Raw genomic sequence first — 15,172 nt, 5'->3', positions numbered from 1 at the left:
GTAACATTTCAATTACGTATTTCAGTTATTTTAGAAAAATCGGTGAATTTGTCAGCCTTAACTACTTTAGCAACGAAACTTGTGTAACTACTTTTAACACGAACCTACATTTTTATACACCTACACGTAAGTTAGGAAATAGAAAAGTTTATCTTCGATTCGTCGAGAGTGTATGTAAAACTTTGAGGCATTCAGCTTATATGAGAGAACACATTATAAATACAATTCGAGTGATAGATGCCAATTTTGTAGGTACATGCACAATACATTTCTCAAAGAGATTTGTTTGAAAAATGTTCGCAAGCTTCAGAGAATATATCACCCTGAGGTTAATTTATAAGGGTTAGTTAGGGTTGCAAATGCTTGATCGTAACATTAAATTTTGACTTTATACAATATTGTTAGATTTTTGCTCAAAACTTATCTGCGGCTAGCTCAACATTATTATGACTGTCCATTTAGAGAAGCAGACTGTCGTTCTTTACCTGAAATGGAATCAAGTCGTGCTCCGAATCAACCCCTTGCTTGCAGTTCTCATTAAAAAAAGAATACACACGTAAAATGCAGTTAAAACTTTTCTTAGTTCCAGTTTTAATTTAGTGCTCCGGTTCGAAGTTATTGTGTTATAAACCGCGCTTCACACGGTTTATCTACCTTTAGCACCTGCATAGTTGAGTATGGGAAGTGCTTCAAATGCACTTGATTCCACTAGAAAATTTCACATTTGACGCTTTGATATCTATCTTAATATTTAATTTCCTCGATAACTAATGGTGTATAGTGTTACGAAGCTGTTTCAGCTAAGATAAGACTCTCAGCATTTTTGGAATTAAACTAGAAAGTAGGATAAAGGACTGTCCTATCTAAATCACATTATACCATTTTGCAAATTACTATAATTATTTTATTGAATCTACTTTCCATTTAAGAAAACTAAAAGTAATGTGATTATGGTAAGGCAGTCCATCTTAAACTTCAGAAGGGTAGAAATTGAAACTTTGTAACCTGTATAATTCAACTACGTTTCGGGCAACAATCTGCACCCTCGGGATTAAAACACACCCTTTAGTCCCTCGGAATAGAATACTCTATTCGATATTTCAGCGCCGTTAATTAATTATTAAGCATTTAATGACCAATTGCACCGTCAAAATTAAGTATCGTTTAAAGTTAAGCATAACTTAAATACCAACGATTGTCTTAATAATAGTTGCCATGGATTTTAAGTTCTACTTAACAAACAAGGCTTAATTTTGTTGTTGTTATCAGTCTTGCCAACATGCCGGGGTGTAGATAACGACAACAGTTGTTGCGAGGAAAATTCCAATTAAGACTAGGTGTTAATTGGATTGATGAGTATTGAAGTTTGAATACTTTCACTTAGTTTTATAGTAACAGAAGACCTTGGTGCAAGAAGGGGATAACCCCCAATATATTAAAAATGGATCTTTTTGCAGAAATTGGTTTCAAAATGTGGTCTCTATGTCTGGTGCAAGAACAGGATATGTTATCACGATAGAAGTAAGAAATGTTATCCAGGAACACATATCCCCTTAAACTGTTTTGTGCAAGAAGGGGACAAGTCCTTGTTACATATCCTTTTCTTGCACCACATGAAACCATCCATTCAATTGAGTGACCTTGCCCCTCCCTTTCTTAGTGTGAAAAGCTAGTCACGCCATTCAGTGCTTTGCGCCTTCATTAGGTTCCAACTTTCAACTGCGTTATATGTGTAAACATTATTGCAGTTTAATTTGGTTAAAACATGTCTCTTAATGTGCAAAGTGATAGTAGTGAGCTAGAAGAGCCTTTCGAAGATTCAGGAAGTGAATTTAACCCATCAAATTCCAATGATACAGATTCAAGTGGGGATGTGGAAAGTTCCATTGCCGTTGAGAAGCAGCGTACACGCAAAAAAACCTAGAAATACAAAAACATGGAAGAGGAATTTACAAAAAGTTAAGAGAGCGAGAGGAGAGGAGTATGTGTCTTGTACAACAAATAAGCTGGTACCAGAAAGGAAGCAAGGAGTTGCTTGCGGATGTACAAGGTTGTGTATTTCGAAATTTTCGCAAGCAGAACGGGAAGAAATTCTAGCTTCTTTTAATGCTCTGGCTGATCAAGAAAAGCAAGATTCCTATTTGTCAAGTGTAGTATCCGTTAGTGAAGTAGTTAGACGCCGAAAGAAAAACGCCCCAGCAGTACGAAATCGCGCGCGCACCTATAAATATAAGGTAATATGAGGATATGTGTTTTCATATTGTGCTAAATGTACTTTCTAATTTATAGCTAAGAAAAGGGGCATTCGAGCTTTTTGTTTGCAAATTGGCAGTGTGCTTTTTACACGGCATAGGCAAAAAACGTTTAGAGCGTATATCAAACCACATGGTTAGTAACATTACACCTCCTTCAGATAAAAGAGGACGACACTTAAATAGACCAAACTCCATTTCCGAAGAGTTAAGGAAACAAGTAATTGAACATATCAGCAGCTTCCCGAAGCGTGTATCTCATTATACCCGTAATAAGAGCGACAAGTATTACCTTTCGGCTGAATTAAATGTCTCTATAATGCATGATCTTTATCTCAAAAAATTTGAACCGGAATCATATGATTTAAAACAAAAGGGAATTAAACACAAACCCAAAATTTCGTATGATTTTTATAGTAGATTCTTTCGAGAAAATTTTAACATTAGTTTTGGGAACCCACGCAAAGATACGTGCAAGCAATGCGATAAGTGGGATAATAAAATAATAAGGTCAGAGTGTGAAGAGGACAAGCAACAGTTTGAAGTACAAAAAAGGGTACATTTACAAAAGTCTGAATGGTTCTACACCGATTTAAAAAATAAAACGAAAGTTGCGGAGGGTAACGAAAAAGTGGAAGTATTATCCTTTGATTATCAGCAAAATATGCCTCTTCCAAAAGTTCCTTCTGGAGACGCTTTTTATCTTAGACAGTTATGGATTCATTCTCGAATATGGACTACGTGAGTGATAGCGACTCTGATTCCGCTATCAGTGAGGAACAAACCCCTGAGAAACATCCTTGGCAGAAGGTTGGTAACCCGAAACGGAAAAGAATCAACCGACAAACATCAGAAGAGAAAGATAAGCAAATCAAAACCTCTAATAGATATCAATCTCTCCCAGTTGAAGACAACAATGAACAAGCCGATCCCAAACTCAATACAGAGACTCCCGTTCCACGAGTCCCGAAACCTCCCCCAATTTACATCTACGGAGTCAAAGATTACAAAGCTATGGTAACTCACCTGGCCAAGGTCGCTGAAGAAGAAACGTATACAACCAAAGCCTTGTCCAACGATACAATAAAAATTTCCGCCAGTACGCCTGATACATATCGAAAATTAATTCACCATGTCCGTGACGAAGAGATCGTCCACAATACGTATCAAGTAAAACAAGAAAGGGCCTACCGCGTCGTATTACGAGACCTCCACCATTCCATACCTCTACCATTTATAAAAGAAGAACTAGAATCCAAAGGACATAAAGTGCGAAACATTATTAATGTTAGGCATAGAGTTAGTAAAGCGCCCCTCCCAATGTTCTTTATTGATCTGGAACCCAACCAAAACAATAAGGACATCTTTAAATTAGAATTTCTGCAACACTGTAAGATCAGAGTCGAACCCCCGAGGAAAAAGTCAGATATAGTTCAGTGTACACGATGCCAATGTTACGGTCACTCGAAAACGTACTGTAGGAAATATTACAGATGTGTCAAATGCGGAGGACCACACGACACTAAAACATGCGAGAAAAGCAAGACAACCCCAGCAACATGTGCACTCTGCACTGGCAGCCATCCTGCTAACTATAAAGGCTGTGCAGTATATCGCGACTTAATCAACCTACAAAATAAAAATAATCCTCGGAAACCAATCAGACATAATCCAACAAATCAATATGTCAACCCACTAAACCAACAAATTAATCACAATTTATCCCAGAACGCAATCAGCTATTCCCAAGCAGTTTCTGGACGTCCAGCCACTCAAACTAACAATCCCGACAATCCAGACACAACTGATAAATTCTCAAGCTTTTTAAACGAGTTCAAGAACATGTTTTCACAATTGCTTAACCAAAATAGCATGATTTTGACCATGCTCACAACTGTTATAAACAGATTAACTCAATAATGGCTACATCATTAAGAATTGCCGCATGGAACGCAAACGGAATAATTAACCACGTACTAGAAATAACTGCATTTTTACAAATAAAAAAAATTGACATACTTTTAATTTCGGAGAGCCATTCTACCGACAGAACAATGATCAAAATACCCTACTACACTACTTATTACGCAAATCATCCTGACGGTACGGCTCACGGAGGATCTGCAATCATCATAAAATCGACTATAAAACATTACATATTACTACCGTACATCACAAACAAAATTCAAAGTACAATACTGAAACTCGAGGCCCTACCAGGATCTACTACAATTGCTGCAATATATAGCCCGCCAAGACATACCCTTTCCTACGACGAATATCAAGACTTTCTACTTCAACTTGGATCGAAATTCATAGTTGCTGGTGACTGGAATGCTAAGAATATCTCATGGGGATCGAGACTAACCACAACCAAAGGACGAAACCTGCTAAAAGTCATCCAATATAACAGATTCAATTACCTGACAACTGGCAAGCCAACTTATTGGCCCAGCGACGTTAACAAAATCCCAGACTTGTTGGATTTCGCAATCACCAACGGCATTTCTGAACTAAATACTGCAATCGAATCCAGTTTTGACCTCAGCTCAGATCATAGCCCCATCTTGATCACTCTTAGCACTGGAGTACTCTGGAAAAAACCTCCTCTCAGACTCTGCACAAAGGATACAGACTGGGAATTGTTTAAAATCCACATTTCAAATAATACTAGACTAGATCTCCGGCTTAAGGAAACTCATGAAATTGAACATGCTGTGCAGTACCTAACTACACTTATCCAGGATTCTTCTTGGAAGGCCACACCTGTCAAAAACAAGACAGTATCGAATTACTGTACCCTTCCGCTCCAGATAAAAGAACTTGTTAGGGAAAAACGCAAAGCTCGACGTCGTTGGCAAAATTCTAGAAATCCGTTAGACAAAACCCATCTTAATCGGTTAACCCATAACCTAAACTCGGCCATCAAGGAAGCCCGTAACGATTCCTTTCTGACGTACACCAGAAATTTATCTCTTGACGACCATTCGCTGTGGAAAGCCACTAAAAAATTTAAAAGACCTGTCGCTACTGCTTCCCCAATTCGGAAACCTGACCAAAGCTGGGCACGAACAGACGCTGAAAAAGCAAACGTTTTTGCAGATCATCTTGCTGATACATTTAACATACAGCTACATCATAACAATAATAATGATAACGAAATACTCAACTTTCTGGATGCTCCATGTCAGCTATCTCCTCCAATAAGAGCTTTTACACCTAAGGAAATCCGCGAAGAAATACAATCTTTAAACACACACAAAGCCCCCGGTTATGATTTAATCGTTGGAGAAGTTTTAAAGAACCTCCCTCGCAAACCTGTAGTTCTGATAACGACGATCTTCAATAGCATGTTGCGTCTGTGTTACTTTCCCTTACAATGGAAATTTGCCCAAATAGTCACGGTTGCAAAACCCGGTAAACCTGTAACAGAAGTAAGTTCTTACAGACCTATCAGTCTGTTGCCTCTTTTATCTAAAATCTTCGAAAGGCTAATACTCAACAGAATATCGGAAGCCATCCCCATGGAGAATTTAATCCCGCAGCACCAATTTGGATTTCGACAAAACCACTCGACCATCCAGCAGTGTCACAGACTGGTAAATAAAATCAGAGACAGTTTCGAAAGGAAAAAGGTATGTGTAGCAGTTCTACTCGACGTTCAACAAGCCTTTGATAAGGTATGGCACAACGGCCTACTCTACAAGATCAAAAGGAATCTGCCAGATCAATTCTACCTATTACTGAAATCCTACCTTGAAGACCGATTTTTCCAACTTAAATACGGTGAAGCTATCTCTCCCTATCGCCCGATCAGAGCAGGAGTTCCGCAAGGTAGCGTTCTGGGTCCGTTTTTATACCTTCTGTTCACTGCAGATATTCCGCAGGCAAACGATACGCTTATGGCTACATTTGCCGACGACACCGCTATTATGTGCGCGGACCCAAACCCCATTAGTGCATCAGCCAAACTTCAGGAGCATCTTACTCTCATCAAACAGTGGCTAAAAAAGTGGAAAATAAACATTAATGCAAACAAATCGGTACAAATTACGTTCACAACAAAAAGAGTAATCTGTCCTCAACTAACAATTAATAACCACCCCATTCCTATCCATGAAGAAATAAAATACCTAGGCCTGCACCTAGACTCAAAACTTACATGGAAATCACACATTAAAGCAAAGAAACGACAGCTAGACTTAAAACTTAAAAATATGAACTGACTCCTTAATAGAAATTCGCAGTTATCTCTTGAAAACAAATTGCTTCTTTACAAAACCATGCTCAAGCCTATCTGGACTTACGGAGTTGAGCTGTGGGGCTGCAGTAAACCATCTAACACCAAGATCCTTCAAACGTTCCAGTCGAAAACTCTCCGGAGAATTGTTGATGCCCCATGGTACATATCAAACTTAACCTTACATACTGACCTAGACATGCCCTATGTAAACTATGTAGTTAAATCAAATGCAATCAAATACAAAGACCGCAACACCGCTCACAACAACCAACTTATAAGTGAACTAATCACCCAACCGCTGAACAACAGAAGACTACACCGGCTATGGCCTGAAGATCTGACGTTATAAATCCTAGAGAACCGTCGATGGGCGGTGCCTGGCTCAAGTTATATCCTACACGCTGTATACGATTTACTAATTACTCTGTATTATTTCGAGTAGATTGTAAATTAGCAATAAAGTTTAAAAAAAAAAAAAAAATCTATATTATCTACAAGGCTGACCATATGTTGCACCAGAAACAAAAAAAAAACGATGGCAACATCCAGACCATTCATCCCGTCAGTTTTGTCGAATGTATGGATGAAAAATGTTGAACCCAATGACTACCACAAATTAACCTGCGCTAAGGAGATGGCGGAAGGTTGAATTAAACCGAAATAAATGGAATACATGGGAAAAATTCGTTCAATTGGTATCAAGCCAAATTTGGACGATATAGCGCCCATGTGTGCTAATGGGGAAAATAGTTTAATAGGGTCTTCAGGAATAAGTACAATAGCACAGTTAACGAACGTTCTAGAACGAATTCAAATTGCAAATGAAGAAGAAAGATCGAGAATTTAATTTACGGTCATGGAATATCATTAGAGTGGGATATGAGAACATTAGAAGAGGGACAGAGAAGTAGGTACAACTAGAACAGAAACCAGAAGGGCTGAAAGGGGTAAAATCAAAATATTAATAGAAATTGGGAAAACTACGGATGAGAGGACCAGGAGCTCTACTAGTCCTCAGAAATCCCAAAAAAGCAAGGCACAAATAAGTTTAATTAATATTATTCAAAATTAGGAAATTAGAAGAAAATAATAAACAAACACATATGAAGAAAATAAAAAAGAAATAATAGTAAAACAAATCAAAATTCAAGAAATTAAAGTTAAAGAAGGAGAAAATTTAAATAATTTAATATCAAGTTAAAGAAGGTGAAGAAAAAAAGGAATGAAGTGTCAACCAGTCAGTTTAGAGAAGTTGGAGGGGGTAGAAGAGCCAGAAGAAGTTAAAATTGGTAAAAGAAATTAGAAGAAAGGATACTCAAGGTCAAGGAGAGCTCAAGAAGATATCCTGAGAGCACAAAGTTCAATGTAAAACTTAAGCAGACATAAGAAAAGAGAACATTCAGTTTGGAGAAAGGATATTTGAAAAAAGAAAAACAAGCGACAGTATTACAAGATGTGAACAAGAAGTTACAACAAGAAGTTCCCAGATTACCATTATTCATCAAATTTATTTGTTAACTGCAAAATCAAAGTTGCTACGATATAAGGTGAGGCCTGCTTATGGAGAATTATTCGGAAAAAAATTAATGAGATGGCAACGTTGACAAAAAGCCAAAAATGAATAGGTTTCCATGTAGAGGTTAACAAATGACATCGTAGCAGGTAAAAATATACAGGGTGTTCGATTTAAAAAAATCAGTTATTTATTGACACCGTAAAAATGGAACACTCTGTAAATTCAAAATTAATTTCTGTAGATGGGTAACCACTGAATATGTGTCTCAGAGGTAAAGCGTTGGGCTACATAGCCGGAATGGTTGGTTGTTCGAACCTGGGCTGAAGTAAGAATTTTTCATCTGTGGCAGAGATTGGAATTTCCTTTGATCAGTTTCGAGCATTGGGTCAGCTACTCCGAATTGGGTTTTCCGGCAGTTTTCCTAATTCGTAAGGTGATTAACGGAGTTATAGAACAACTTAAGACCTGCACGGGTGCCTCTAAATAACATTATGCGGGTCACTGGGTAATTGGGCGCAAGCCTGTTGAGAGCCCAGCACAAGAGAGGTACAATGAATAAATAAACCTATAATTTACATTTGCATAATAGTATATTAAGATACAAGTGTATAATCAAGTCTTTAAAGCACGCGCAACGAGATTAAGGGCACGACGCAAAGCGGAGTGCCTTTAACGTTGCAAGTGCTTTAAAGACCAATTATACACGTGTATCTTATAGTATTTTTTATTATACCTGCAGTATAATTTAAAAATAGGAAATACTATATTGACGTTATACTCGAATACATGTCTAATTAAGTGGGCTGGGTGTTCGTAATTTCACGATTGCCATGGAAATGTCACTTGACGTTTGCTTATAAAAATCATCGTCTTTGTGAATTAAACGATTTCCGTTGAAAAAGATAATACACCGTCCATTAAATCGATTGTTGTAAAATCTAAACATCTGGTAGGTGTAAAATCCAAATCCAGTAAAGCCAATTATAAAGAATATGAAAAGTTTTTTCCATGGATGGAATAGGAAGTTACGTCTTACGAATAAAGTCTTAAATGCATCCATAATGCTGGCATATATGAAGGAAATGTCAAAGGTATTTAAATCTTCTATATTTTGGTGCATTCATTCAAAATTTTAAAGCAATGCTGCGATTAAAAAGTGGAACAGATTTGGAAGCATACCCTAAATTACGCGCGTTTGTGAAAGCTTCAACCAAAGGATAGGTACAAAAGCCAAAGAACTGTTCTGCACTTACAGAAAGCGACCTAAGAGGATTTTTTTATTTCATCCAGTTGACAGTTTCAGAAGTCATACTTGAAGTATCGTTACTTAGCAACTTTAAAGCACGTGTGTTTTAAAGGCCTTTTTCGCACGCATTTGAGTGTTTAAAACGGAGATTGTGATTCAGGTATAATAAAAAAGGTTTTTCCCACCATGACGTCAGTGAACACCTTTCCGACAGGAAAATCAAACCAGACGGCCTTCTTCCCCACTTTTTTCTTATGCATATTTATCCATAGTTTAACCTCTACATTTTTATCTTTTCAAGTGCCTCTAGGAGCATTTACTGACGCTTTTAGGACTTTGAGTAGCTTGTATTAAGGAATTTGTGAGCATTTTAATCGCATTGTAATTTCTTTACAATCTTCGCCAACTTCTCAAAATCCCAATCGTATCAAACACCTCCATAGCAGTTTGCTAATCATTTAAATTTAACCAAATGTGGAGAACTGGCCTTATTCCCAAAAAAATTCACACTTTGCTACCTATAAAATTTAACTTAGCAGGAGTAGAACATTACAGAAAAACGGTACCTATTACATATAACGTACATCCAAAGAGTATATAACGAATACTCTTAGGTACAACTACAACATTAGCTAGATGACGTTACAATGGCATAATTTTATCTAAAGTAAATTGGATTATTCCAGTTTCATTCTATGGAATATTATCACAGAGATTGATGATGTTACCACTGTCATTGCATAAACGCAAGATATTAGTTTATATTTTTTTACAATTTGGTGTAAAGAATCATTAAAAAACGATATATGTAACACATTTTACTTGAGAGATGGAAAATATTTAGTATAATTCTATAAAATTTGTCATTTTCATTTGCCCCCACTCTAGATCTACCGGCTACTTCCAGAATGTAGTATAGTTCTGCTTGCCATCTTTAAATTTCAATTGCGCATTTTCTGAAAATTGTGTGATATTTAATAAGTACCTACCAGATAATAAAAGTTACACGTAATTTTTCATTATGTATTGCCTTTTTGGTGATACGCTTCGCTTTGTTTCATGGCGATATCAGATGAGATAAAGTATGAATTATTCCTGATACGACATCTGATTCTGGTTCAATCCAGTTACATTAAAATAAGGGCACGAACCACCCTGAATTGCTTCCATAAACTGGTCTACAGACTAGACCCAGGGCATAGAGGAAATACAATTTCCTCTATGCCCAGGGCTAGTATAACTGACTAATGTTAGTGCTAAAAACTAGTACGCAGAGGTAATTACACCTAATCTTATAAGGTGTTGATAAATTGCAGTAAATTTACCAACACATCGTGATTAAACAAACTTTATCAGAATAATAGATAAAAGTGATTTAATTGTAGCCAAAGGTAATGTGTGTGCAAATCGTAATGGAAAACTTTTGCAAATTGAATTTTGTTGTGAAACGTTTAGATTGGCGATTAGCGACAATACATAGTTGCATTAGCATATTGTCAGAAAAGATTAAGCCCGTTTTACATACTGAAAGCTTTTTGAATCTTAAAATTCTCTTAGTCGAGGGCATACTCAATATGTGCTTTCTTGAAAATAACACTTTCAACTTTTCGGTTCGGACGTGAAATTATTCACTTTCGGCTGAAATGTTAGGACTGGCAACTGCAAGATTGGATATTTAAAATTAAGGTTGTTTTGGGTCTTAGATCCTAGCTGAAATTAAGTAATTAAGCAAGTTATGCAAGGCCTCCATCTAATCTATATTTTTTTAGGTTGCGGTATTAGTAAAATTTCATGTGAAAGTGAAACAGAATTGCAGCATGTAAAGCACATCTATCACTTCAAAAAATCCCGGAAAGTTATTTCACTTTCAACTTCCATGAAATAACGTATATCATTTAAAACGGGCTTTAGCACACTAGATTATTAGGAAGTTGTGAAGGATGCGCTTCATTTTAAAGGCATATAATATCCGCATGCAATGCAACTGCATTAGTGGACATCTTTAAACAACTGCACACTGCAATATCTCATTTTTGGCACACCTCACAATGCTAGTAAGAATCTACCAGCAGAAGCCAAAGTGATGCATGTCCAAAATATGGCACCTTTTCCTACCTAAAAATCCACCCTCATCGCGTTTGTATGCATTCAAAAGCATGGTTCGGATGGCCTATTCGCTACGTAATAACCTTTAAAATGCACCAGCCCCGCGTCATTGAAACTGACCTCATTGTTTGCAATGTTTTGCCGAGCATATCACGTGGAATGCAGTGAAGGACGGGTGAATGTTTGTTATCGCAATCAGGTGAAGTGTCTATTTCGAAAAAAAAAGATAAACCATAACTGGAGATTAGATATAGCGAGGGGTTACTTAAGGGAGTGACACATTCGCTTCAAAAGTTTAGTATCACCACACGCGATTAAAATGGGTAAAGTTTCGAAAGGTATCCTTTTCTTCTTCACGGTGAGCAGAGGCCATTCGGTCAGTGATAAGCTGCAGCAGATGGAAAACCAAAAGGGGGTCCCAAGGCAAAGTTCAAATGTAAGTGATGATTATTTTTTGTCTTCAATGAACTTATATGCATTTCTAGAGTGGCACATCTGTACATTATAAGAAGGGTAAATATCCCCTAATTCATCAGGGCAGTACCATATCCAATTCTTCAACGACGTCGCTTTGATTATGTACTGGAACGATCTCCTATAATACTCATTAAGTTGCTCACTTATATTAAGTGATGACTCGTAAATTATGATTAATGCTATTTTTGTATTGTAATGTAATCATCTAAAACCAATAATTGGTCTTCAGCATTTATAATTGATTGTAATAGTCCATTATAATTAAACTTTCTATCCCAAAAGTGCACAAGAGCTAAGTGCCACCTTACGCAATACTTCTCATGATGCCTTCAAAACTAAACCCATCAATTATTATTGAGAGATGTTTGTATTCTATGCTCTTAGTAGGTGCGGAATAAATATAAGTTGATCTAGCTATCTGTCCCTGGAAAATAAATAAATAAACAAATTGTGAATAAGATTCTACCTGGGTGGCCATATTGTTCCGGCGCGATCACGGAGTATATTTTGAAAATAAATGTATAGGGGAATGCGAGGGGGAATGTATGCGAGAGAATCGGAAATAGTTTTCTGTGATTAACTCTGAGTGACTGATTCATGAAATAGTGTTGTGGTGGAAAATTCGAAAATAAATGTATAGGGAGGTGCGAAAGATGTATATGTGGTGAGATTTAAATATACAGGATGTAATTATAGTTATAAATAGGGTGTTTGTGCTCGGTCATTTTGCTCGTGGGTGTGATAATGGCACTAATGTGCCGAACATTCAATTCTACTGATGTCATTTTGAGTGATTATGTGATGCAGACTGTGAATTTTCTACGAAATGCTTATGTTTGTTACGTTATATCCTAGAGGGCTTGCTCCGAAGGTGTTGTGAAAGTTGTTATTCCCGAGACTCCTTTTTAAATAAACGTAATATCCGCCGTACATGAAATCGCGTAGAGCGGTAGTTATAAATTGGTCTCGTTTCAGTGTCTATAGTGATAGTGCATGATGGCAAAGCGGACGGCAAAGAAGTCGCCGAACTATCAGGTGATACATTGTTATGGTATAACGACACAAGAATATACCGATCGGTTGAAGGAGGAAGAGGGCGGTTTGTCTTACAATACGACGATACCGTTAAATAATATACGAGGCATAGTTCTGCAAATAGGACTTAATCTAGAAAGTGATATGTGTTGTTGTGCGAGGATTTTTAAAATGGATGCTGATCAAAGTGTGTGATTCAATTACGATATTTTTATACGATTCATTGGTTGTTTGGGGGCATTTCAAATCACAAAAGCTTTAGTTTCATTTATGGGATTCGAATTTCTTGTTGGCAAAGAGCCCCATTTCCTTTTAATTGTTGCTTAATTGTACTTTTTAATTGTTGAATAAGAAACACTCTTCCATGGGGCACTTGTTTAAGATAACGGCTAACCGAAAATCCATAAAACATTAACTTAAAAACCTAGAGACAACCTAAAAGCTAAAAGTACGAATTCCAAGTATATGGAATAAGATAGATATAGTTACACAACTCACCATAGTATAGCCATAGTCCAATTCTCTTTTATTCGTATACCAACCTGTCGCGTGTACTCTTTGGGGAGCATAACTCATGCAGGCTTTCCAAAAATCTTGGGTATAAAGACAATCTGCCCTCTTAAGAAAAATGCTAATTAAAGTATAATCTACAATTTCTGGAAAGTTGTGTAACTGTTATATCTGCCATCCATAATGCAAATAACGTGCGTGCACTGTATCAATATTTTCCCTAGTAATGTGAAAATTGTTGTAATATGAAAATTGCTTGTGTCGCTTGGCAAAAGCTAATATTAACCTAATTAAGATTCTTTGCTAGACAAAAATGAAGACATTCGGCCGTTTAAATGTTTGGTTTGTTAAAAAACGTAAATAGAAGAAGAAATTTGGTGTTTGAACAACTAATTGATTTTTTTATGCAAAATCTGGATGCTCTAAGAATACCGTAATTAACGCAAATTATGAAGGGAACTTTATTGTATTACGCAGCTTAAATTTACACTCTAAAGCTAGCCACTACACAACAAAGCAATTAGGGTTCCGTTGCTTGTCAAAGGGATTGCGCTCTCAGTAGAAATACAATTATCCTTAGAACAAAGTAAATGGCGCAGTTTGACTCTGGACTTGTCCGAATTCAAGCGGTTTGGTATTGCGAAGGAAAACTTTATCATTGCTTCGAAATTCCCGAAATCAGTTTGATTGCAAAGACATTCTTGCTTCAGCGATCACCGCTCGCTTTTCTCCAGACGTACACGTATACATTTCTTAATGTACCTACTTCATCATAACACGTACACAACGTGCAATGCATAATGCAATTTTTTCGAAGGAAAAATTTTGTTGATAACTACAGGTGCTGTAGAGATGAAGGTATACATATTTTTGCTTGTCGAGAGAAGCGGCAATACTTCAGTTGCCAGTGTAAATAACGGTGGAGTACGTGCCCAGAATGTTTCAAACATAAACGCCAAGTTTCTCGTATTAAAAGGGGGAAACATAATCCTATTGAGGGAGAAACTGTAGTGCAATGCACACAACAATCAAACGGGGGTCATCATTAACCGCTACCCTCTCACTACTTCCTTAACCAAACACGCGGAAGTGGTTTGGGGGTATTCTGAAAAACGCTAATATCATCCCGCGTTTCGTAATTACGTCCCCCATTTTCGTAAGAAGGTGTAGGCCATTCCATGGCATCCGTAGAGATTATTTTATTGGGTTTAGTCCGTCCCTAAAGACTTCATGTTTTGATGATTGGAGGAATTCTATAAGTAATTTAGTAATGCTGCAAATAATTCTAAATGCCACATTACTTGCGGTGTACTTACGTACACTGTAAAAACGTGTACAATGTTGATTTCACCGCTAGCTGTATGTAAAACAATTAGGTGGCAGAAGGGACTAAACAAACAGTGTTTCGAAATCAACCAATGGTCAATATTGTTTCATTTGGGAGCTATGCTATCAAATAAACTCCCGGAAGCACGTGTAATTGTCACTATGCTGAGCGTTTTTCCCCAAACATTAACTGGTTTGGTCCATTATGGACTTCGTGGTCGGACGACTCTAGTCAGGGAGGTTAGCACAAAGAGCCCAAATTTGAGGCCTAGGTACGCGTGGACCGTGTCCACCCTCCTATCGTAATTCAGAATACAGAAGGGTATGAAGGATTTAAAATTTTTTTAGTTTAGTTAGAAAGATCTTAATTCTGAGCAATGTAAAAAGTAATATATCCTAAGAGTTAATAGAATCTGAACAAAAGCAGAAAAGTGAAGGAACCTGGAATTTGCAAAAAGGCT

General features: G+C 37.0%; 2 long non-coding RNA genes across 2 annotated transcripts; one reads left to right on the top strand and one right to left on the bottom strand.

Moving 5' to 3' along the window:
- Nucleotides 1-10,060: 10,060 nt before the first annotated feature.
- Nucleotides 10,061-10,543, bottom strand: LOC116172554. The gene is made up of 2 exons (XR_004145688.1): nucleotides 10,264-10,543; nucleotides 10,061-10,213 (listed from the first exon to the last, which is right to left on the bottom strand). It is a non-coding gene; the product is annotated as an uncharacterized LOC116172554 (long non-coding RNA).
- A 1,094-nt stretch (nucleotides 10,544-11,637) lies between these two features.
- LOC116172421 lies at nucleotides 11,638-12,288 on the top strand. The gene is made up of 2 exons (XR_004145656.1): nucleotides 11,638-11,799; nucleotides 11,849-12,288. It is a non-coding gene; the product is annotated as an uncharacterized LOC116172421 (long non-coding RNA).
- The last annotated feature ends 2,884 nt before the right edge of the window (nucleotides 12,289-15,172 follow it).

The sequence above is a fragment of the Photinus pyralis genome, unplaced genomic scaffold, assembly GCF_008802855.1.
Source record: "Photinus pyralis isolate 1611_PpyrPB1 unplaced genomic scaffold, Ppyr1.3 Ppyr1.4_LG5, whole genome shotgun sequence".
Classification (NCBI taxonomy): Eukaryota; Metazoa; Arthropoda; class Insecta; order Coleoptera; family Lampyridae; genus Photinus; species Photinus pyralis.
This window is presented reverse-complemented; position numbering and strand designations above follow the sequence as displayed.